The sequence below is a fragment of the Heteronotia binoei genome, chromosome 8, assembly GCF_032191835.1.
Source record: "Heteronotia binoei isolate CCM8104 ecotype False Entrance Well chromosome 8, APGP_CSIRO_Hbin_v1, whole genome shotgun sequence".
Lineage (NCBI taxonomy): Eukaryota > Metazoa > Chordata > Lepidosauria > Squamata > Gekkonidae > Heteronotia > Heteronotia binoei.
Genome location: NC_083230.1, coordinates 56,352,518 through 56,377,154, shown reverse-complemented (window position 1 = coordinate 56,377,154; position 24,637 = coordinate 56,352,518). Strand labels below are relative to the sequence as shown.

The 24,637-nt window shown below is 45.2% G+C and overlaps 1 protein-coding gene across 4 annotated transcripts in view; it reads right to left on the bottom strand.

Moving 5' to 3' along the window:
* NAV3 (neuron navigator 3) overlaps window positions 1-24,061 on the bottom strand; it is a 934,586-nt gene extending 910,525 nt beyond the window's left edge. For all 4 annotated transcript variants that reach the window (XM_060245118.1, XM_060245119.1, XM_060245121.1 and 1 more), the window contains exon 1: window positions 23,939-24,061. The gene's annotated coding sequence lies outside the window, so the exon portion shown is untranslated. The remainder of the gene's footprint in view (window positions 1-23,938) is intronic.
* Between the last annotated feature and the right edge of the window lie 576 nt (window positions 24,062-24,637).

The following is a 24,637-nucleotide window of genomic DNA, read 5'->3' as shown; positions in this document are numbered from 1 at the left end:
GAATACCAGAAACAAGTGAAACAAGGCTGATGTTGTATAAAGAGAACACTGTTCCATGAAGAACGTGTTTTGGGATAAACCAATAATATTGAGTTCAGTAGGAAGTTACCTTCTTTTTGTTTCTTTAGCATCAGGATGCCAAAAAGAAGAAGAAGAAGAAGACGATATTGGATTTATATCCCGCCCTCCACTCCGAAGAGTCTCAGAGCGGCTCACAATCTCCTTTACCTTCCTCCCCCACAACAGACACCCTGTGAGGTGGGTGGGACTGAGGGGGCTCTCACAGCAGCTGCCCTTTCAAGGACAACTTCTGCCAGAGCTATGGCTGACCCAAGGCCATGCTAGCAGGTGCAAGTGGAGGAGTGGGGAATCAAACCCGGTTCTCCCAGATAAGAGTCCGCACACTTAACCACTACACCAAACTGGCTCTCACCAAAAAGAAAGTTTGGTGAATACAATTGTCATACTGAACCCGTCTATTTTACAGACATGGAGCAAAGTAAGTGGAGCCAGTTTTAGTGACTGCAGTTCTCCTGTATTCTGCCCTATAAACTAATAATTCAGCAGCCTATTAGTTCCACTATAGACTTTCAGGCAAAGGCAAGGGGGAAAAAATCGATTCAGTTTCCCTCCAGGAAGGATCTGATAGTTGTTCGTCATTGAATCTAATCAGCTATGCAAAGAAGAGTCTTTTTTTACATGCAGGAAACCAGATCCTTGTAAATTTAAATTTCTTACAGCCCAATCCAGACATAAGTGGCGGCCGGCCATGGCGTAGCTGCCACACTGCTAGTAGACTTCCTGGGGACTTCGGCATGCTGGAGCGTGGGGAGGGGAGAGGCGTAGCTTGCCATGAGAGAGATGGTTGCTATGGCAACACCGCTGGTGTAGACATGCAAGGGAGGCGGAGGCAGCTGGAGGGGAGGGCCAGCCCACCCATCCCCTCCATTGGCCAGTCCTGGCGCATACACCATGGCTCATGACAGTCAGGGATGGGGAGAGGCAGCCACAGAGAGGCTGATAGCCATCCCCAACCCGTCCCTAAACAGAGAAAGGAGCCAATGATGGGCAGACTATCAAAGGCAAAGGAAAGATGCCCCATCAACACGGGGAGGGAACAGGAAGGAGGCTGGGCATGTGGGCATGAGAAGCCTGGCTTGGTGGTGAGGTGGAGGTGTGGGCAAGACAGGCCCGTGTGGGATCACGGAGAAGCCGTCAATCCCCTCACACCCTCCCTCTGTCAGAGACTCTGCCAATGGCAGGCAGACAAGCAAGATGTACCAAGTGCAGGAGTCTGCTGTCATAGACAGCGGCTGGAATGTGTGTCTGGGAGTGAGCAGTCCAGCAGCAGACCCCCCCCCACCCAGAGACCCCCCCGTGTTGCCCTGACACCCCCTGCCATGTGCACGGAACACCTCCCCCGGGGGCCGCAGAACTCAGAGTGCGAGTGCATCAGCCACAGAACTCTGAGTCCACTTCATCAGCCCCCCCCCTTAGTGCCCTGTGCACAACAGCACTGTGGGGTGGGGTTGGGTAGGCTGTCAGCCTGGGCAGGCTGAGGGGCAGCACTCCCCACCCCTGTCCAGTCACACGGGGGGCAGCGGGGCAGCTCATAGACCATTTCTCCCCCAAACCAACTGTCTCAGGCATTCCCTCGGAGAGACCACTGACGGGGGGGGGAGGGTTGCCCAGGGAACATGCAGATGATGCCAAACAGGAGAGACAACAGAGGACACAGCTCAGACAATTTTTCTGGAACAGAGTGCAACAGTCTCCCTGGCACATGCTGGGCAGTCTCACCGTGGGGGAGGCTCCATTCAGAGCGGTAGGTAGAAATAGCTGAGGGAGTGGAGGGGGGGCAGTGGAGCAACACACGCAGAAGCCTCTGTGTTGGAGTCCCACCTGAAAAACGGAGAAAGAGATCAAGAGCACCTGCGGGGGGGGGGAGCTGGAACAGCAGGCTGCATTTCAGCCAGGTGCTCTCTTAAAGGGACAGTCTCTGACCCATTTCCCCGCAATGGGGCAGCTGCCACACACACATACCCCATGCCCTGCCAGGGGTTGGGAACGCGGCAGAGGGAAGACTAAGGGAAGGGAGCAGACGGCAGCACAGGGAAGCGGAGTCAGCAAATGCCCCCTGCCAGAGCCCACTGCCTGGTTCAAGTACCAGAGACGTTCGCACACCAAGCGGTCGAGAGCGAGGGGAGGCGGAGGATGAGGGGGACAGTGGAACTTACCCAGCCATGGGCGACAGTCCTCGCTTGCAGAGCCTGCAGGAGCCCAGAACCTGTGGAGACCTGGAAACAAGAGCAGTTAGCCCCCGGGGGAGAGACCTCTCTCTCACCCTTGCAAGGCAAAGATACTGTCAAAGCAACCGCGTAGTGCAAAACCCATCACCAACATGTCTGCCTGTCCCACATTCTAAGTCTGTATGGCCGGGAGCTCACCGGCAGAACTTTCCACCACGCGCTCCTCGCCCTAACAACTGAGTTGTGCGAGGCCAGAGCGGAAGTATTTCTAGGAAGGAGGAGACCGCAATTGGGTGCTGGGGAGGGGGCTCGTCAGCCTGAGGGGATTGGCAAAGCAATCACGCCGCTCCCTAAAGGGTTTGTGAGCTTCCACAGCGGCAGAGGTAACCTTTGTTTTTGGTTTCAATGAGTGCCTATGGGACACGCCGCTATTTTTGCCTGCGTAACATTGTGCCTCTCGGGGGGGCTGTGTCATGGCCCAAACTGCTCAGGAAGCTGCCTAAGCCTGGCCGCACCCCCAACTCCACCCCCTCCTCTGCCTGAACGCCGCACTCCACCTCATTTCCGCCCATGCTCAGGCGCAGCCCTCAGGCACTACTGCCCTCGGGCAGAGCGGTGCTTGGGTAGCCCCCTGCCCACTTAAGTCCCCTCCGCTGTGGCGGTGCCAGTCGTACATTGGCACACACCCTTCCTGCGCCCATGTAGCGGCTCGTCTGCTCCCAAAAGACTCTCTGCCCCCCTCTCTGAATTGTGCTGTTCCCCACTTCCAAACAAGCTAACAAAGAATTTCATAAACGCTAAATGTAACTGCTCTCCTAAATTCCTGCTTTATGACAGTTTTTTGTTTTCAAAACAGTGTATTACCCATAACAAAGCCCATTCTCCCCCCATAGAATACATACCAGCTAAAGGACAAGAAACAGATTTTAAAGAATACTGCCAGTGTCAACCCCACTGAAATTAATATTGTTCCCTTTAGCCTAAATATTATTTTCTCTCTGCTGATCACCGGAGAATCATTAAGCAAGTTTCAGCTGTAGTTAACAGAAAACAAATTCTACTTTCCATCTTACCTTTAATTTTGTCAACACACACAAGCCCACCTAGCCAGTGATAACATGTATCAGAGAAGAATGGTCACAATCCAAATAGGTTTGTTCTTGCCCAGGGTCTGCGCAGCAGTCCACAAAGGGTTATGCATATTAAATATGCTGTGATCCAGGCAACCACAACACCCATCTTGAGCACTTTACTGTAATCTGTGACTCAACACATTTCCTTTGCACCATTATGCATGCTTATCTCAAAATGGCACGTGAAGCACTGGACTGTGGCCAGGATCACTAAGACAAAGTAAACTTGAGAGATGAGACACAAAAGTTGCCACAGCTGGCCCACACTATTGTCTTGCAAAAAAAAAAAGAATCCTTATTATGAAAGGCAATTCCTAGCCACAGCTTTCTAGAAAAGCAGAAAGTGAAAAATGATAAGATCATTCATTTAAAACCATGATATATTCTCGGCCAATTTGTAACACTCTAGATTTAAAAGAGGGACCCAAGACAAAACTTTACACCCACCCAGATCTCAGTGAGTATTAAATATCTTACATGCTGATACTGACGGATTTATTAATTAAGCAGAATAGAATCATGAAACAATGGATTTGGGTTGCTCTCTGGACTGTATGAAGATCAAGTAAGCATCATTCAACAACAGAAGAGGGGTCCTCCTTGCTTTGTTCAGTTTCTCTTTTATGGATATATTCTCAGGTCAAAAAGGAACAACAGTGTAGTAATGCTCTGAGAGAAGCATATAAAATAGGATTAAGGTTGAACAAGGACAAGACGCTGCACTGAGCAGGCATTGTAGAGCAGTTCTTAATGCATTTGTGCTTTATTTGACTGTTTTCAAAAGATTTTAACACAATAATTTTTTTTATGTCCTAGGCTACATTGCCCTGTAGAAGAGATAGGATGCCAAACAATTAACACCACAAAGTGAAGAAAATACCTACAATGGTTCATGGAAGATGAAACAGACATGCACACAGCACCACATACTTCAGTTTTAAAAAAATCAGCACCTTTGGACTGCAGCTGTAGCAATCAATGTGTATTCCTGTGGTGTGATTTTCAAAATGGGAGCGTAGTCTAACAAAGGCACACATTTGGCACAACCCACGTTTGAATCATGAGGTCCCTGGGTATTTTCTTGGTGACCTAGGAAAGGACCTCCATCATGACACCAAAACTTCAAAAGTCCCTCTCCAGAGAGACTTGTCTGTCTCCCTCAAGAGTGTCTTTCACCAGTAGGTGAAGATTTTTTGTTTGTCTGTTTCATCATGCCTAGTGAATATGCCTCCAATCATGGTTATTGGCCCTCCTTCCAGTGTTGTTTGCTTATGCGTTCAATTTTTTGTTTTGTTTTTTAAAAGGTTTCTATTTCACATCTTTATTTCCCAGATCTTTTCATAACCAAAATTCAGTGTGCTCTCAATGCATGTTGAACATATGAACATATGAAGCTGCCTTATACTGAATCAGACCCTCGGTCCATCAAAGTCAGTATTGTCTACTCAGACTGGCAGTGGCTCTCCAGGGTCTCAGCTAAGGTTTTTCACACCTATTTGCCTGGACCCTTTTAGTTGGAGATGCTGGGGACTGAACCTGGGACCTTCTGCTTACCAAGCAGATGCTCTACCACTGAGCCACCATCCCTCCCCTTGTAATGTTTTTTTTTTAATGTTTACTACCTTGTGGACCTTGATTGGGTGGGAAGGCAGCATAAAAATGTTTTAAATAAATTTTAAAATTTAAAGCTGTTTAGATGATCAACCACATTCACTAGTGTTAAGTATGGTTAAGGTTGCCACTATAAACTTTAATCACTGGTTTACAGTTGGCAGGGGAACTTGCACATGAAAGGGTGCTTACAAACTAGTGATCATGGCAAAATATTGAGTGTTACATCTGCTAGCACACCATAGATAGACAAATACTGACATGCATATAGGGCTTCTGCACAGGCAAGACCTTGGACAATTCCCACTGATTTCAATGACATGCACAACATTTATTTTTATGGGGAAATGTTTGTTTGGTTGGTTGCTTCTATTTGTATCTTGCCCTCCCCGCCGAAGCAGGCTCAGGGTGGCAAATAAGGCCAAAAGGCATAGTTAATTCATTAAAACCACAACTACAATTACAAATGTTAAAACCATATAAAACAACCATTACAATAACAATAAATACTATATTTATGGTATTTTCGTGATGGCATTGTGACAATCCATTACCAACATGAAGTTCCTAATCTCCAGATGTAACTCAAATCTGAAGGCCAAGTTCTGTGTTGATCAATTCAATTTTATGCAGACAGGATACCTGTCCAGGGTTGTCCAGGCAGAAATACTAGATTTTAGCAGTCAAAGGCTTGGTGGAAAAGTTCTTTCTTACAGGCCCCGCAGAACTATAAAAGATCCTGCAGGGCCCTAATGTCCTTGGGAAGCTTATTCCACCAGCAAGGGGCTGCAACCAAGAAGGCCCTTTCTCAGGCTGCAGCCAGCCTGGCTTCTTTGGGGCCAAGGATTGAAAGAAGATTTTGAGACACAGACAGTAGTACTCTTTGGGGGACATATAGGGAAAGGCAGTCTAAAAGGTATGCAGGTCCCTGGCCATTGAGGGCTTTATAGGTAAGATCCAGCACCTTGAAATGAATCTGGTATGTGATAGGCAACCAGTGCAATGCTTTCAGTGCAGGCTGAATGTGTTCCCACAGGGAGAGACCCAATAACAGCCTGGCTGCAGCATTCTGTACCAGTTGAAGTTTCCAGGTTTGAGACAAGGGCAGCCCCAGGTAAAGAGCATTACAATAGTGTAGTCTCGAGGTCACTGTAGCATGGATCACTGTTGCTAGGTCGCCACAGTCAAGGAAAGGAACCAATTGCTTAAATAGCCAAAGATTATAAAAGGTGGATTTGGCAGTGGCTGCTACCTGGGCTTCCATTGTTAGAGAGGAATCCAGAAGCACTCCCAAACTCCTAATCCTTGGTGCTGGCACCAATTGTGTCCCATTGAATGCCAGGAGTAAGATCTCCATCCCCAGACTGCCATGACTCAAGTACAGGGCCTCCGTCTTGGTCAGATTCAGTTTCAAACAACTCAGCCTGAGCCAACCAGCCACAACTTGTAACGCCAGGTCCAGATTTTTCAGATCATAGCCAGACTGGCTACCCAACAACCGATAGAGCTGAGTGTCATCCACATATTGGTGGCATCCCAGCCTATACTTACAGGCAATCTGGGCAAGCGGGCACATATACATATTAAATAAGATTGGGGAGAGAATGGCCCCTTGTGGCACTCTGCATAATAGTGGGTGCCTTTGGGACAGCTGCTCCCCTATTGCCATCCTTTGTCCCCAACCCTGGAGAAAAGAGGAAAGCCAGACCCTTGTATCCCAGCATTGGTGAGGCAGTGGATCAGTAACTGATGGTCAACGATGCTGAAGACCTCCAACAGATCCAACAACAGCACTGCCAACCCAACCTGATCCAGATGCCTCTGGAGGTCATCTGTGAGGGTGACCAGTACTGACTCTGTTCCATGGCCTAGGCGAAAGCCTGACTGGTATGGATCTAACATGGAAGTGTCCTCCAGAAAATTCTGCAACTCCATTGCCACAGCCCTCTCAATTATCTTGCCCAGAAAAGGCAAATTTGATACCTGTTAATAATTTCCAATGTGGCCGGGTCCAATTATGTTTTTTTTCAAGAGAGGGTGGAACACTTCCTCCTTAAGGGCTCCAGGGAAAGTCCCTTCATCTAGGGACCTGTTAACAATTTCCCTTAGGAGACCCGGAACTCCATCCAGCTAGTTGTAACTAGCCATGTTGGGCATGTATTGAAACTGCAAGTGGTCGGCTGAACAGTAGCAAGAATTCTGTCAACTTCCTCCAGACTTAGTTGAGAGAATTGCTCCAGAATCAGACCAGAGGATATGCACAGAACCTCAAGCTCACTTACTGCTTCAACCGTGGTGGAAAGGTCATGCCAGAACAATAAGACTTTATCCATGAAAAAACTCACAGAAGCCTCCCAGCCAATATCCAACTCCCTAATGTTTGGTCTGTCTTGAGGCAGGGTAGTCAAATATCAAATTGACCTAAATAATTGTGCTTGGCACAAGCAGATGCAATCAAGACCTTGTAGCAAACTTTCTTAGTGGCCTCATAGGTTCTCATAAACGATCTATAAGATGCTCTTGTCGCCTCATCATGAGCATGCCGCCATTATCCCTCTAATTGAGCCTCTGTTTCATCAGCTGCAGCTCCAAGGAGCCCATTTAGAACACAAGTACAGAGGGCACTGGGGAGTGATCTCTAGAGAGCCAGTTTGGTGTAGTGGTTAAGTGCACAGAATCTTATCTGGGAGAACCGGGTTTGATTCCCCACTCCTCCACTTGCAGCTGCTGGAATGGCCTTGGGTCAGCCATAGCTCTCGTAGGAGCTGTCCTTGAAAGGGCAGCTGCTGTAAGAGCTCTCTTAGCCCCACCTACCTCCCAGGGTGTCTGTTGTGGGGGAGGGGGAAAGTAAAGGAGATTGTGACCGCTCTGAGATTCAGAGTGCAGGGTGGGATATAAAACTCCAATATCTTCTATCGATGGCCACAGAGAGTCGGCTATGCCAGTCCTCCGCTAGTTCATGTAACAAGCCACCAGGGGGCAAGGAATCCTGAAGAGCCATCTGAAACGGCATGGGGTCCATTTGACTCCTTGGGCAAGCCAAAATATGCTCACTGCCTAAACAGGGGCGAAGTGGGACATTCATGCGGGCCTTCAGAACTAAGTGGCCCAACCACAACACTGCATCAATAGTAATCCGGTCCACTGTAACCCCCACCACAAAGATCAAATCCAACATGTGTCCAGACCTGTGAGTGGGAGTTGTTATATATTGGGAGAGTCCTAGTGCCACCATGGAAGACACTAGGTCTGCTGCCTGTGTGCAGGTCACATTGTCAGCTTGTCAGCTTGGACAATGAAGTCGCCCAAGAATAAAAGCCTAGGGTGCTCCAATGCCCAGTCTGCTACAGTGTCCACCAGGGACAGCAGGGCACTGGCCAGTGCATTACGTGGTCAGTACACCAGCCAGATGACCAAACTCTACTCAGCTTCCAATACAAGGCAGACACACTCTATGTTGGTAATCTTTGGTGAGGGGAGTGCCCTGAAGAAGTAAGCCTCCTGGACGAATAATGCCCCTCTACCACCACCCCCACTAGTTTGTGATTGGTAGAAGGCTGAGAACCTGGGGAGGAGCAATTGGGAGACAGCCACCATCTCCCCTTCTTGCACCCAGGTCTCAGTCATGCAATCCAGGTCCAGGTCCTGCTCCAGCAGGAAGTCCCGAAGGACTGAGGTCTTATTATTAATGGACCTGGCACTACACAATACCAATATTGGAGGCAGGCTACTTACCCTAGCCCAGGGGTGTCAAATATGCTGCCTAGGGGCCGAATCAGGCCCCCAGAGGGCTCCTATCAGGCCCCCGAGCAATTGGCTCTTGTCTGCTTCCTTCTCCCTCTCTTGCTTCCTTCTGCATCGCAGCTTGTTTTGCAAGGTTTGCTAAATCAGACAGGAGCTACGGAGCAAAACCTCTATTTTCTCCATTGATTGAGGCTCCTCCCCTTTCTGGTCCCCTGGGGAAGGAGGGAAAGAGCCAGAGCTTCCTTTGCTCAGTTCCCTAGATCCCATAGGAGACATACAAAGAAAGCACCTTTAAAACTGTGTGCTAATGTTTTAAGCATGTTTTATTTGAAATTTTAAAAAAAAAACTTTAATTGTGTTTGTCTGTGTCCTTTATAAAGTTTATATCTCTGCTACCTAATCTTAAATAGGTGCGCACATGGCCTGGTCTTACACGGCCCAGCCCGACAAGGTCTCACTTAAGTCAGATTCAGCCCTCATAAGAAATGAGTTTGACACCCCTGCCCTAGCCCCTCTTAGTGACACTTCCTCTTGAGGAATGCCAAACCTGAAAGCTAGCAACAGTTTCCATTCTGACCTCTGATACTTTAACTCCTTTAAGAAATAGCCAGTTACAAAAGCAGAACATATTAAAGTGTTAAGTATAATGAGACAAGGCCACAAAAGATTCACAATTAATAAGTAATGCTTGTGGTTACAATAAGGTATATTAAAGTGGAAACGCTGAACTGAACTAGCAGTTAACAAGGGTTAAACTGAACTAGAAAGTCCAATTGCTCTTACTAAGAGAATTAATCTCTTAGTATGGAAAGTAAAATGAAGATGGGTAACCTTGTTAGTTAGTAGCAGCAGAAAAGAGTATGGACTGGTAACTTCCATTTCACTGTATCTGAAAAAATGTGAGTGTGTACAAAAGTTTATACCTTGAATAAAACTTTGTTGGTCTTAAAGGTGCCACTGGACTTGAATTTCCAGCAGTATTCCTTTCTGGGTTCCAAGGCTACTACTGGCTGAACTCTCCCTGGTGCTGGAGCATCACTTGTGCTTGCGGTAGCAAATAGGCAAAATTGCATTGATATAAACTAGGCCTCATTATTTTAAATTACAGCCTCTGATAATCCATTTGTTGTCAAGAATTTATGTAAAGCTTTGACAACAGCTCAGGATTTTACTAATAAAACAGGAATAACTTCCAACCACTATCAAGATGTTCTGGCCCCCAAAATGGGCAAGCAAAGAAAATATGGAACAGTGACTATCAGATTTTTATAGACTCCCACTACTGCACCTGATCTGGCCTTGAAGCTGGCACATCCTGACAGTTTTCTTCTTCGGCCATCACACATAGCTAAAACCAAGAGTCATCAGTGCTGAGGTGTCCAAAATGTAGAGCCAATGCATGACACTTCAGGGCTGCAAGTATGACAATGTCCCACAGCAGGCAGCCCTTGTGCATTCATTGACAGAGATGGCCTAAAGTTTCCCTGATGGTCACACCCTCCATACCCAGGTAAGAATATGGACGAGACTGGGATTCTTAGATGACATCAGCAGTCATTTTGTAGAAAAATAGGTGGTGGAGCTCATGCAGGGATTGTTATGCAGCTGCACATACTATTCAATGGACAAGGAGGTGGAACTCTCAGAAGGTGGAGGTGGAGCTCTCAGAAAGGTGCAGGAGCTGCACTCCTGTGAGCTCCCACTGAATCTAAGGCCTGGATGACATAGTAGCACTGTCAGCTACTGGAAGGTAATGAAAAAGGTAAAGGTAGTCCCTTTGCAAGCACCAGTCATTTCCGACTCTGGGGTGACATTGCATCATGATGTTTTCCCAGCAGACTTTTTAAAGGGTGGTTTGCCATTGCATTCCTCAGTCGTCTACACTTTCCCCTAGCAAGCTGGATACTCATTTTACCGACCTCGGAAGGATGGAAGGCTGAGTCAGCCTTGAGCCAGCTACCTGAACCCAGCTTTTGCCGGGATCGAACTCAGGTCGTGAGCAGGGAGTTTGACTGCAGTACTGCAGCTTTACCACTCTGTGCCATGGGGCTCAGAATAATTAGCTTTCTTTTAAAAAGTAGCTTTCTAAAAAAAAGCATTACCAGACTCATGGGCAGCTCATGGCACCAGCATAAATACTCTCCTTGCCTGGCCTATACATGGGGGTATATTCACAGACATTCAAAAAGATACATTCAAACATGCAAGAAGACAAGGTTTGTCTGATAAAGGCAAACAGTCCCAATGATGGCTTGTGGTCAGTACTAGCAATAATGAATGGTGACCTGATGACAACTGTGAGAGTATTGTGATCAGTTTGGGCATTCTGCCATTCTGTTGGAGCCCTGGTTTTTCAGCAGAATGTGATGGAGTCTCATGAGAGTTTTGGATCAGGACAGTACCCATGGAGAAGCATCACAGATGAGAATCTGTGGCTTTTTCTCACTAAACAGAGCAACAGATCACGCTTCCTGTCTGAGTGTATAATGGCCTTAGTTGTTCAATAAAATGTCTAGCTATGCACTCTTCCCATTCACAATCCCATGCAGGGCTCAATTTTGTAGTATGCCTTTAGGCCACCGCATCCCAAAAGTTTGCTCCACTGACCCAAAGCGCCTTGCCATGATTTCAACAGTCCAGTTCTTAGGACAAGCTTAGACAAACTGGAATGGCCAGTACTCTATCCAGATTTCCAGAACTGCTCCTGATAAGGTGCTAACCACAAAAACTACCTTAGGAAAACTCCTCTTTGTCAAAGTACACAAAGCAAATATCAAGTTAACAACAGCTCTTAAATGAGTCATGTCTAGATCACTGAAAGACAGTCATACAGTAACAGAGTAAATAAGCAGCTAATTTCTATCTTGTCCCTAAACGCAATGCACCCTTTAAAATCAAATTATATAACCTAATCAAAACTGACTTAATCTTGAGACTTCTGCTGAGCAAGAGCAGCTCTAATACTCACCACCACATCATCATTTAAATGATGCACATAGAAAAGGTGGATTTGCATCATTATTTGTAGAAATCTAAACTGATAATGTATTTATATTCAGTAGAGCACTTGCTGCACTTCACATCTCGTGAATGGAGACTGGGGGTGGAGGGAGAGGAAGAACAGGCAATGCTACACACTGGAAAAGGTGAACTGTTCAGACAGATGTTATTTTGAGCCATTTTAACCAAATAATGTAGAATTAATCTGTGAGCTGAATTTCATCAGGATTCCCCATCTTCTTTAATGCTTACTCAGGGAGTAGAAAGAATCCACTTTCTTTGCCCTGCATTGCTCATGAACTTTGGGACAACAACAACAATTTTTATTTGTATCCCCCCTCCCCGCCGGAGCAGGCTCAGGGCGGCTAACAACATTATTTCATACATTAATCATACAATCAGTAAAACTACTACATTGACAGTTTAATTAAAATTCTAAAATTAATAAAATATATACTGGTGCTATGATTACGTTTACATTTATGATGGCGAGTTCTTTAGCAGTTTCCCTCTTAATTGGTGAAGGCCAACCGGAAGAGGGTAGTCTTGCAGGCCCTGCGGAACTGTTCAAGGTCCCACAGGGCCCGCATTTCCTCTGGAAGTTGGTTCCACAGGCGCGGAGCCATGGTAGAGAAAGCTCGGTTGCAGCTGCTTTGCAACTTCACCTCTTTCAGCCCGGGAATGTTCAGCAGGTTTTTCCCAGCTGACCTCAGTGCTCTCTGGGGTTCATACGGGGAGAGACGGTCCCTAAGGTAGGCAGGTCCTCGACCATATAGGGCTTTAAAGGTAATAACCAGCACTTTGTAACGAATCCGGTACACAACTGGCAGCCAGTGCAGTTCGCGCAGCCCAGGCTGTACGTGACCCCAACAAGAGACTTTACAAGATGTTTGATTTTACACTCACTTCAGTCATAAGTTGTTTCTAAAGAACAATTATCTTCTCTGTAGGAAGTGGATTCCGAGCTAGCAGATGTGGCAAGGATCCAGAAAAGCCACATAACTAGTTTTATGTACCCCCAAAGAATTCTGAACTTACACTTCCCAAGCAGTGAACTGCTGTGCAGCATAACAAAGCATTTTTGAAGTGGAAGTCTCAGAAGCAATTAGTATTGTGTCATGGGTTCTTTTGTTCATTGACAGGTACAGGAAGGGAAAGAGGTTTTTTTAAGGCCACACTAGATATGCTCAGACCACTGAACTCAGTAGCATTTTGAATTTTGGTCACACTCACAAACAGGGATCACTACCCTTACTGTTAGGACTGGTCTTGTAGACTTTTATATTAGACTTTTGGTACTAGGCATCAGCTTAGCAAGCTGGATTTAAAGCATGTCATATGGATTTCCCTTTCAGAACATGATAGCCTTTACTACTGCAATCTTCTCCATCTCACTGTCTGCTGCTACCCATGCTATTCCCTGAACTACTATTATGGAATTGGGAGGCTCTTGGGAACCGCATGGGATGAAATGTGAGGGTCTGTTTTTTTTAAAAGCAAAAATCCTCTCCATCTTCTCATTTCAGAAGCAAAAGATAACTTTGGATCCATCCAACACATTAAGCTATGATTGCAGAATCCAGAAGTTCCTTATTGAGGGACTTCAGAAGAAGAAAAGTGGCTCACAAAGGCCCAAATGATGTAGCTATTTTTACAGGTGAAAGTCTGCATGCATCACTTTTAAGTGAATGGTTCCCATGTGCCTGGGTCACAACCAAAGTCTGTTTAAAATCTTTTACAATCTGACTGCTAAAATGCCAAGATGTGAAACTTATTCAGAGACCTGGTTCCAAATAGAGAGAGGCTAACAGCCTAACACACCTTCCTGTTTCCAACAGAATCCACAAAGATGTCTACTGGCAATCTACAGGCTGGGTACACACAGCCCTCTTCTATTGTACATAGCTAGTAACTGATATTCAGAGGCATTCTGCTTCTAATATGTAGGTCCATCTACCTTTCATGAAGACATTTCTATAATACATCCTGAAAGCCATCTAAGTTAGTGGCCCTCACCATGTCCTTCAGTAATACGTTTCCACTCGTTTTCTGCCATATAAACAATCATTTTCAGTTCCAGGTTCTAAAATTAGAAAAGAGGCAGAAAACTTTCTTTACTTTTTGGTCATGAAGTAGAGATGCCAGGATCCCTTGGCCACCAGCAAAGGATTTTTATTTATTTATTTATTTTTTGCCAGATCCAGGTTGGGAAATTCCTAAAGATTTGGGGATGGAGCCCAGGGACCACAGTTGGGAACAATGCCATCTGCCCTCCAAAGCATCCATTTTCTGTAGGTGAACTGAACTGTGTAGTATGGAGATGAGCTGTAATTCTGGGGGATTCCCACCTGTAGGCTGACATCCCTATCATGAAATCTATCATGGTCTCTTAAGTTAGTTTTTTCTTTTGAATTAGAGACCTTCACATTAGATTTTCCACATAGCAAGATGCACTAATGCCATCATTTTAGCTGCCCCTTTCCCACACAGTATGAAAATAATGCAGAAATCAACTTAGAATGACTTCAAGGAAATTAGTAGTTGTAAATCTTAGAAGGCCAACACAGAAGAAAAGTACTTTAATAGGCTGAAGAAGTCAAACAATAGCTGGGCACATGGAGACTGATATGAATACCATTCACTGTGCCAAGCTTGGCAGAGGCTGTAAATTAACAGTTATGGAAATGTTTACAGTGCTATTCTAAACAGAGTTGCATCCTTCTAAACCCAGTTGACTTTAGTGGGTTTAGAAGGATGCTACTCTGCTAAAAATGATACTGGTAGTCATTACATATCACTGTTGAAGAAACAGAGAAATATCCCTATTTGCCAATACAGTCCACAAGCCAAAATTTGCTGAGAGAAAATGTCCAACAGTACATCTTCCATGCCAGCTACATGGCTAATCCCTACTTAATCCTTCACACTATGTCCAAAATTTGGCCAGGAAATCAGCAGATGCTCTACAGAAGATCTGTCATCTTCCACAATATCCTGAACAGAAGAGTCAGAGAAGTAACATAAGGAGATTGGTACACATTAGTCTCCTTGCTCAAGTAGACATCAGGTAAAAATGCAAGCATGCTTCAGGAAACAAAAACCACACATGTTGACGAAAGGAAGTGTTAGGATTTAATGGAAAACCAGGGTTGCTAGCAATAATAAAGTCCATATTTTGATTCTGTCTTCTTGGGGGGGGGGGGGGCGAGCACCTGTCAGTCTCTGATACTTTATCCTCCAGTTGTTGCCTATCTTTCTGTTCTGAAAAATTTCTCTTTTCCCTTCTGTTTTAGCAAAGCAGCTCTTGATTGGACAAAATATTGGGAGTTTAACCATTAAACCTTGCAAACTATTGGTGTAATCTTTAGTAAGGATTACTTCAAAGTGCACATGCAAAGGACAAGCTGCCCTTCATTAGGTACAAGTCTTGGTGAACTTAATGAGATCCACTTCTGAATATAAACATGCATAGGGTGAGGATACTGACAGAGGCTGCAGTCACATAAGCAGTTCACACCAATAGCATTGTGGCACCTTTGCAGATTTAAAGAGGATAATCAGACAACCACATCTGTCTTCTGTGCTTCAGTTGTGACCACACCATTTTGCCCCATTTTGGAAGCAGAGTAATCAGGCACTAGGAAAGCCCAGTCTTTATGGATGCCGCCGCTTCCACTCTGCTTTTCTGGATGTCTGAAGCAATGTTCCCTCTAAGCTGCAGAGTCTTGAGAGCAAAAATTCTACTTTGTGAGCTACTGGCATTAAAGTTGTGAGCTACTGCATAAATTATTGAGCTCTGGGGTCATCTTTCCTGAGCTAAGACAAAAATGTGTGAACTGGAGGCTAAAAATCTGTGAGCTAGCTCACACTAACTCAGCTTAGAGGGAACACTGGTCTGAAGTCCCCTGTCCTGAACTGAAGCTGGATGGGACACCTGAACCATCAGATCCATTGCCACTTGCTTTTTTTCCCCCCACTTGCTACTGATATGTGAATGAGTGCATGAGCACATTTAAAAAAAAAAAAACTGATTGGACAGTGTGCTCTGTGGTTGAGGTGCTGCAGTAATGTGTATGCCTGACCATTGGCCAAGTGTGGGAGGGAAACCACCTCAGGGTGTGCTGTCTGGTTGGACCATCCTACAACAATTTAAATCGCTGCAATTAGAAGTGTGCTGGGACCAGTGCAACTGCAGCCTTACTCTTACATGCTAAAGAGAAAAAAACCTATTGAATGACATACCAACTGAACTCCCAGCTAAAGCACAAAATGAAGGTTAAAAACTACTGGTTTGGCTACAATGAGCAAGACAAAATTACCTTCCATGGGCCCACATGTTTGTGAACAGACCAATGCATATAGAGACAGAATCAGATTGAAAGCATCCAACTAATGACTGCGTGGCCCACTTATGTGCATTTACATGAACATGTGCTGAGTATCTTATGTACATACGCAAAATGTACATACAGTAGTGCCATCTCTATGAGGAGGCAAATGCATGTTAGAGGAGTGAGGCCAAAGGATTTTGTCCCACTTTGCTTATTACCACATACACTAACATAACATGTACAGAGCTTGTCTGTCATGTGCATGCAGAAAGGGTTTCTGGAAGTGATGGACTTTTGGCAACTACTCCTTTTGCCCATTAGGTATAGTGACTAAGAGGGTGACAACTGTCTGACAACACTAAAGCATATTTGGATACTACACAAACAAGTTCGTAAGGATCTTCAGGCTCACTCATGTCATGTGACCCCTTCCCCAGACATGCTGAGATCTATTTTGGCAAACCTTATCTTGCATAGCAAAGTGGGATTGCAAACTAAGAACAAACTAGAATCTGCAATCTGGTTTAGCAGAGCAAATACAAACCCTGATTGGACAAAATCAGATGCCAGAACAAACCAAAGTTTGCTAAAATTCCTTCCTGGCTTGATACCTGCAGCATGCATCTATTCTACATCAAGACATTTGCTTCCTGTTTATCTCAACCATTTATAACCCTGGTTTCTGACAGTATTAGCATCCAAAACCACTTACAGCTGTCTCAAAACAGTTTAAAACTGAATACATATACATTTTAAAAGAAAACATGACACTAGTATGTGATGAGACCCAGTTTATTTTTATTTCATTCATTTATAATCTGCCTCTCTGAATGTCAAGGTAGATTACAAAATGAAACATGATGCAATAAAAATACAATAAAAATTGTTCCTCTTCATCTTTGTGGCACACCAGCTAGATTCACATATAGAAAAAGCAAGATGTCCTGAGGTAGCCTATTCAGTGGTATTTTTCAAATGTCTTTCCAGTTGCATATTTCTCCTGCTGCTTCATAGGAAGCACACACAAACCTTCAACTGGCTCTTCTGCCCCAGATGAAAATCCAAGCCAACCCAGCATCAATGAAATAAGCATATTTATTTCCTTTATTCTTATTATCAAGCCACCTTTGCTTTCTTGCCAAAGTTACATAAACACAGTGCTCTCCTACTGCAAAACATTAAAAGGCATCCAATTATACATTTCTGGTAAGTCAGTGTTGTTCCTGCTCAGCAGATAAACCTAAGGCTCCCGCTCAACTCCAAGCCAGTGCTAAAAACCTCAGGGCAGAAAATTATCCCCAATGCCATGCCACAATATTTTCATCATTTCCACAGGAAGCTTGGGATCATTAACTTTAAATTGCAATGATACAGGAGCCACAACATTGCCTTGGAGGCTGACTTAAAAGGACAAGAAAGGCAACATAAATGTAAATGCTCTCCACCAGCTTGAAAACCCATTCTCCAAACTCAAGCTTCTGTAGCATAAATGGAGAGAAATGCAATTGATCTCTTGAAGATGATGTAGGGGGGTAATCAACTATTTATGCTATTTTGCCTGACTGTGTGGCACTTTAAGTCAGTTAATGTAAACTTGAGAATTCACTGAATGACAATGAATAAAGTGTTTTTATGGGCATTTTTATTCTTATTTCCAAAGCTCATCCTTAGTATCTGCTTTAAATGTCAAGGTTCAATTCTGTAACTTAGGAAGGCCCCCCGAGTAGGTACAAAGTACATTTATTGCACCCCTACAGAAAGACCCCAAACACATTAGGGGAAAGGACTCCCTAGTCAGAAATTTCTGTTTCTAGAGGGACTTCAGAAATATTCTCTTAAACAAATGTCCTCTAAAGATGGATGACTACTCTTGTTTTCTACTGTTTCCCCAATTTCACCAATTTCAATGTTAGAGGCTGCTTGAAAGGGCACAAATCCAAATACTTAATTACCAAAGAATCAATTAATTTTTAAAAAATCTACTCCCTGTCTCAAGAGGATAACTCTGAGGGTCCAGTACTCTGTATGTCACAGCATCACATTGCCTATTTATGATTAGAATTGCTGGTTCATATTGATTTACTAATCAGTGAAATTAACATCCTGCAGATTTGACAAGTTAAAATCCATTCCCTCTATTTTAAACTATTCTCACTCATCAGATGACTAAGCAGTTCTTTGCACACTTTGAGCAAGAGCTTCATCATGACAATATCTGGCAGGAAATAATTTTTAATGAAATAATTGTGCATTTGTCTGGCCCTTGACGGAAACCAAATAGAACAGAAATTTCCATTATGAAAGTCTAAAAATTCCTCAGTGTCTCTCCAGGAATGAATCACTGATTATCATCAACATTAGCTAATTTAGATAGATATTGGTCTCTTCTATTACAGGCAATGTACTGAATCTCATGGCTTAAATAAAGGAATCCATATTGCTCTAAGGACTCAAAGTACATGGGAGAGGGGAAAGTACCCTCTTTCAGGGAGTCACCAAACACATACCAAAAAAGATTTTGAAGAGAATACTATAGTCCCAGGCAACACTATATAGCCACTACACAAGGGACTGAAGGAATTAAACTGTTTTCCCTTTGAACAGCTCTAGGATAGGACACAGGCCTAAAATATATAAGCTACCTGCTATAAAAAATATAGCCATGAAGCAATACTAAATAGTATATTGCCTCCAAGATATGTGTGCGCACACACACACACACAGCATGCTTAGGCTGCTTGATCCAGAAATACTCTGCTTCACCAAGACCATATGTCTTTATATATATAAATTTATACATGAATTTTTATATATATGAAATATATATAAATTTCAAGATGCTATCCAGGAGAAGTAAACAGTGTTTAGCTTGGAGGCAGTATACTATTTATGATAGGGTGAGTGTGTGTTTGTGTGTATGTATACACACACACATGTACATACACATTAATATAAAATACTAATATAAATAGATATGTTAGTTTTTATTTATATATATTCAAATTAGTATTTTAAATGCCAATGAAGAAGAAATATCAAACTCAATCAACCATGACTTATTTGGAAATATTTCTACTGCAGAGTTCCCAACAAAATTTGCCTGGCGTATTCAGTTCTCTATAAAGGCAATAACTAAATACTATGATATAACTTTTCTAGTGAGAATGCCCTGGAGTACAAAATCAAACTGGTTTTATTTTGGCATCTGTCTGTTCCTGTTACCTACCTTGAGCTTTTAAGATAAGAAAGACCCTCTCCCTGGAAAAGGAAACAGCATGGAAAGATGCCTTTCAGACTGCATATTTATTACAGCCCCTACCCCACCCTGTACAGACCTCAAGACAGTATGATCCGGAAATGCTTTGCTTCACCAAGACCATGTGACCAAGATACAGTGTCTTAAGACAAATATGGTACTCATTACTGAATACTACCCCATGAAAAGACAGTTTCACACTAAAATATCCTGATAGTGTTCTTTATTTTCTGAATCTAAACTAGTCATATGAAGGATTACAGGTATTCTTCCCCAATTCAGCCCTCATTTCTCCAAGAAAGATACCCATTTGACTATTAGTTATCCACACACAAAAAGCATCAGCTTGGGATGTTGCCCACATCCCAGTTTCCATTCATGCTATTGGAGGGATGTGACTATGAGAGATCAGCAAGAGCTTCATTTTTGTTGGTAGACCTGTGTAGTTTCTCCACTAGCAATCGTAATAGGGCTTAACAGAATGTAGTGGGAAAGAAGGCATGCTGACAGAAAGCCTGACCTCTGTCTTACTGGCACACTATTGCAGCCAGCAAACTTGATCTCATTTATTGGGAAATACACATGTGAAAACCTTTACATCACAGAACTCTCTAGAAACAGAATCTCAGTCTGCTGCAGAATATTGTCTCCATACTCATTTGAGGGTCATTCATTTCATTTATGCCCCACCCTTCTCCCTAACGGGGATCCAAAGTGTTTTACATCATTCTCCACTTCTCCATGTTTGTAGTCAGGATCATGGGTATTTCCTGTGCTTGTGAACAAAAGGTATGGATATCTTTTATAGACAGAAGTGGAACATTATAAGGTTCTTAAGCAAAAGTATGAAAACTTACTTGCACAATTTTCTAGCAGATATTAAGAAAAAGTCATTAAGTAAGTTAGGTCTTCTCCCTTCAATTCACTAACATGCTTGTTCACCCATGCAAGAAGAAATATAAGCCAGTCAGATAACCTACAGATCTATCTGAAGATGTTTTATGGACCTGAAGAGGGTACTGATCACCATTCATCAAAACAAAAAGAGTTCTAACTAACTAAAAGTGAAGAAGTTCCCAACAATCATCAATCAAATGCAGCAGTTATTACAATACACCTATCAAAGCTCTTACTGTGCTCATAGCAACTCCAACCACTATCCACAACATTCTAATACAAGTATGTGTAAACCAGTGTAGTTTAATGTTTAGTGTTGAGCCAAGATCTGAGAGAAAGAGAGAGATTTAAATCCCCACTCTGACCTGGAAGCTCACAAGCTAACCTTAGGTCAGCTGCTCTCTGTCAGCCTAATACTAGGTTGTTTTTATGAGAATAAAGTAGAAGAGGGAAGAGTGATGTTGCACTCTGCTTTGGATACTTCTTGGGGAGAAAAGCAGAGTATAAAACCCCTCCCAACCCAAAATAGTTACCATCGTCCCTGATCCAGAGATGTGTGTTCAGCTCTGCATATGCTGAAATGACCCACAGGTATTTGTGTAAAGAGTTACAATGTTCCAAGGTTTAATTAGCACTCCATGAAAGCTCAGAAGCTAACCTTAACAACCTTTACAGATGAACAAAACATTGCAGATCAAATTACTCTATCTAGCTTTCATTCTATCCAGTTAGGAAAAAATGAGCATTTTATGCAGCAACGTGTAATCAATGAACCTCCAAGAAGCTAATGATTGTCCATCAGGTAGGATGGGAGCAAGAATTTAAAGAAAGAATTCTGTCCTCTCCTCTGCAGGGAAAGGAGGGAGATGGAAATTGGAGCTAGTATGGGAAGAAAACTTGATTTTGTAATAGAAAAAGCCTTAGGAACATGAGAGGCTTGGAAGAAGAAGCCTAACGGTGCCCATGAATAAAATGCTATCACTTGTTATATTTGCAATGTCTAAGTATTTTATAACACAAATTTCTTTATGAGAAAAGCAGGACCTCATTTCTCATACAGCATATATGCAGAAATTTGGTATGCATATTGCTGCCTTTTCAATAATGTCACATAAGGGTTTTTAATACATAAAAGCATTGCATAAATATTTTCTGTGCCCCTCGCTCTTGATTATAAAGTTGCTGTGATGAGGAATAGACCAATGGCTTTCCATGAAGGTGGTCCTGGTTCCTGATATCCACATTTAAAAGGAATACCTGGCAAAGGAAACAGTCAGAGCAATTGGAAGGCCATGGAGTCAATGGGACCTGCTCCTTAGTTTAGGACTGGAGACTATACTGGACAAGATGATCCAATGGTTATCAAAAGAAAGGTATACATTTATAAGAAATGCGAATCCAATGCATCATAGGACTTCCACTTGCACAAGTGGCTCCAATCTCATAATTCAATTAGTACCGAATGGCCAATAAAATACATATTTAGATTAATCATGCTAAAGATCGTTAATAAAGCTTACCAGTTACCAAAAAGTTTATCAGAAAGCAAAATTACATAATTCTAAATATTTAGGATCAGTCAGCTGATCCTCAGTTGTGTATATGACATGATCTTTCCCCCCATCAACTCAACCACTCCACTCTACATATCACATCCATGTTATCACCATCTGTCTTCCTCACACACCATCACCATGTGGCTTCCTCACACACACCAACACTACTGGTCTTTGGAGTTTATTACATCTTCCTGAAAAATGAATCACATAAATAAAACCCTGGCAACATGTCCCAGTCCAGGCTTACAAAGTTTTAAAATATATATCTGGGCAGTCCTTATAAGACTGACGACTCTGTCAATATTTCCCCCCTCAGGATCAGATCCCAATAACATTTCATGTGGTTCCTACATATGGGCAAGACTTTCCAGTATCATACCATTTCAAAGTGTCACATATAATTCCTTTCCAGAGGCTTCTGTGTTCATGAAATGATATTAAAAATCTAGTTATGAGCCCAAAGAACAAAGCTTGATGATGCCAACATCGAAAATTCTTCCCTGACCTTTAAGACCCAGTAGACAGGAATCCAGAGGAGAAAACAGTGAGAAGATTAGGCATGGGACTTAGCTGACATTCCTAAGCAGATCTTTTTAGAAGGAAGTCCCATGTCATCCAATGGGGCTTACTCCAAAGAAAGTTCTTTTAGCATTGCACAGGATTGCACACTGGGGTGGGTTGGCCGGCTAGTAAACACTGTAGATGGGCTGGGGAGGTGCACCAGACTCAGACAGTGTAGTCCCTTTGCCAGCATGAAATGGCGGGTGGGAAAAGCTTCGCTGTGTCCGTTTCATTATTTTTTTCGGCCAGCTGCTAAGTGCTGAAGTGCTTTGCGGGAGAAGTCAGCAACCCTACATTGAGGAGGGCCAAATCAGAGCACTGGGACTTCTCCGCTGCTCCTGCGACTAGCACTAGCGACTAGTATCTTCCCAGGCTCGTCCAATGCCAATGTAAATAGTCTCAGGCCACTGGATGGCGTCGCTTAGGCCGGCCGGCCTCCACCCCTACCCGGCAGCAGCACCTGATGCTCCCAGCCTGGAAACCCGGAGGGCACTAGGACTGAGAAGAGGCCGAGCAGCCAGAGATGCAGGAACTGTAACCTAGGCAATTAACAACAGGCTGCTGGCTTCCACTCCCTCTGCCTCTCTGTTTTGTCTCTCTCTCTCTCTCTCACGCCGCCAGCGCATCTGCCACCATGTCTATGCATCCATACAGCCCACCACGGAGCGGTCAGTGGCCGCGTCGCACCTCCTCCCCACTTCAGAAGCCCCGGCCACCCACCCCCGCGCGTGCCGCTTCTCGTCTCCGCGGGAGCATGGCTGGCCAGCGTCGCTGCGCCTAAGTGGGGGCCGTGGGGAGCGCCAGGTGCCATCCACAACGGCGGGCGGGCGGGCGAGCCGGGCGAGAACTTGCAGGCGGGCTGGGGCGCCGCCGCCGCCCCCTCCGCTGTATGGCCCGCTCCCCATATCTGAGCCAGCACGATCGATAAAGTGCTGAAGACGTGCCGAGTGGCAGCAGGGGCCGGCCAGCCCGGAAAATGAAGGCTGCCCGTCGGCTGAGGCGACTGCAGGTTTGGGAGGCAAAGGACGGCCGGCGCTTCCCCCCCCCCCCCTCCGTTTCTCCCTCCGAGCAGGAAAAGGAAAAGGGAGGCGGGAGGCGGGAGAAGCCGGCAAACAGCCGGGGAAACGGGGCGGGGTGGGGTGGGGGTGAGCCTGAGAGGAAGGGACAAACAAAGAAGGTGAGCCAGCCTGGCCCTTGCCTGCGCTGACAGCCGCCCGCCCCTTGGGCCGAAGGTGCTCTGGCGTTACCAAAGCAGCCGCGGCAGCGCGGACCTCCCCAGCTCGTCCGCAATCGCCGCCAGCCCCCCCCCCCCCCGCCCGCCACACACACCTCCGGGCATCTATCAAGCAGCGTCTGCCTCCAGTCCTCTCTTTGCCAGCCCCGACAGAAGAATAGGCAGCCGGAGCCTCTCGCCCAGCCCAGCGCGCAGGGAGGCCGGCGGCGGCGGCGGCGCGACCCCGGCTGCCGCCTTGTTGCATGAGGGCCAAGGGGAGCGGGCAGGCAGCCGGTTTTCCGAGCGAACTTTGGAAGCCTGGCCGCACCGCGGGGCGGGGGCGGGGGCGGGGGGGCGGGCGGACGCCGGAGAAGGCTGCCTTACCTGTCAGATGCCATCCTGGAAGTGTGGGGAGAAAGCCTCGGCTGGCTCAATGGCACCACTTCGGCAGGTTACTATGGAAATCGTCTTCAGGAGGACTCGGATCCAGCCACCTTCCTCCTCTCCCACAGCCACGGGTGTAGAGGAGCCTGAGTCCAAGGCAGAAAGCCCGGCCTTCGGAGCTGGTTCTGTCTGGAGGAGTCACGCCGCCTGCGCCTTCCTCTCGCTGGCTGGCTGGCTGGCTCCCTTCTTCCCCCCAGAGGAGTCAGCGGGGCGATCAGATCTTCTCCTGGCTGCCAGAGCCAGGAAGTGAAAGGACACTCTCGCACCAGCAGCCCCAGCCCCAGCGCCTCGCAAGCGGAGGAGCTGCTTTCCAGCCGCACAGCTGGAATTTAAAGGAGCAGCGCTTGCCGGCTCTCTCGCTTTCCCTACCGCCCCCCACACACCCCCCCCCCAAGAAAGAAAGCCTCCACGAGGAAGGCCACTGGGGTGGGGAGGTGGCGCCCAGGAAAGTTTCCAGCAGGGACAATGCAAAGCCTGGTTGGAAATCGAGTTTTCCACGGCAGTTTAAGGATCTATTGTGTGCAGGCCTCAGATTCAGTGGGAGCTCACAGAAGCGCAGCTCCTGCACCTTTCTGAGAGTTCCACCTCCTTGTCCATTGAATAGTATGTGCAGCTGCATAACAATCCCTGGATGAGCTC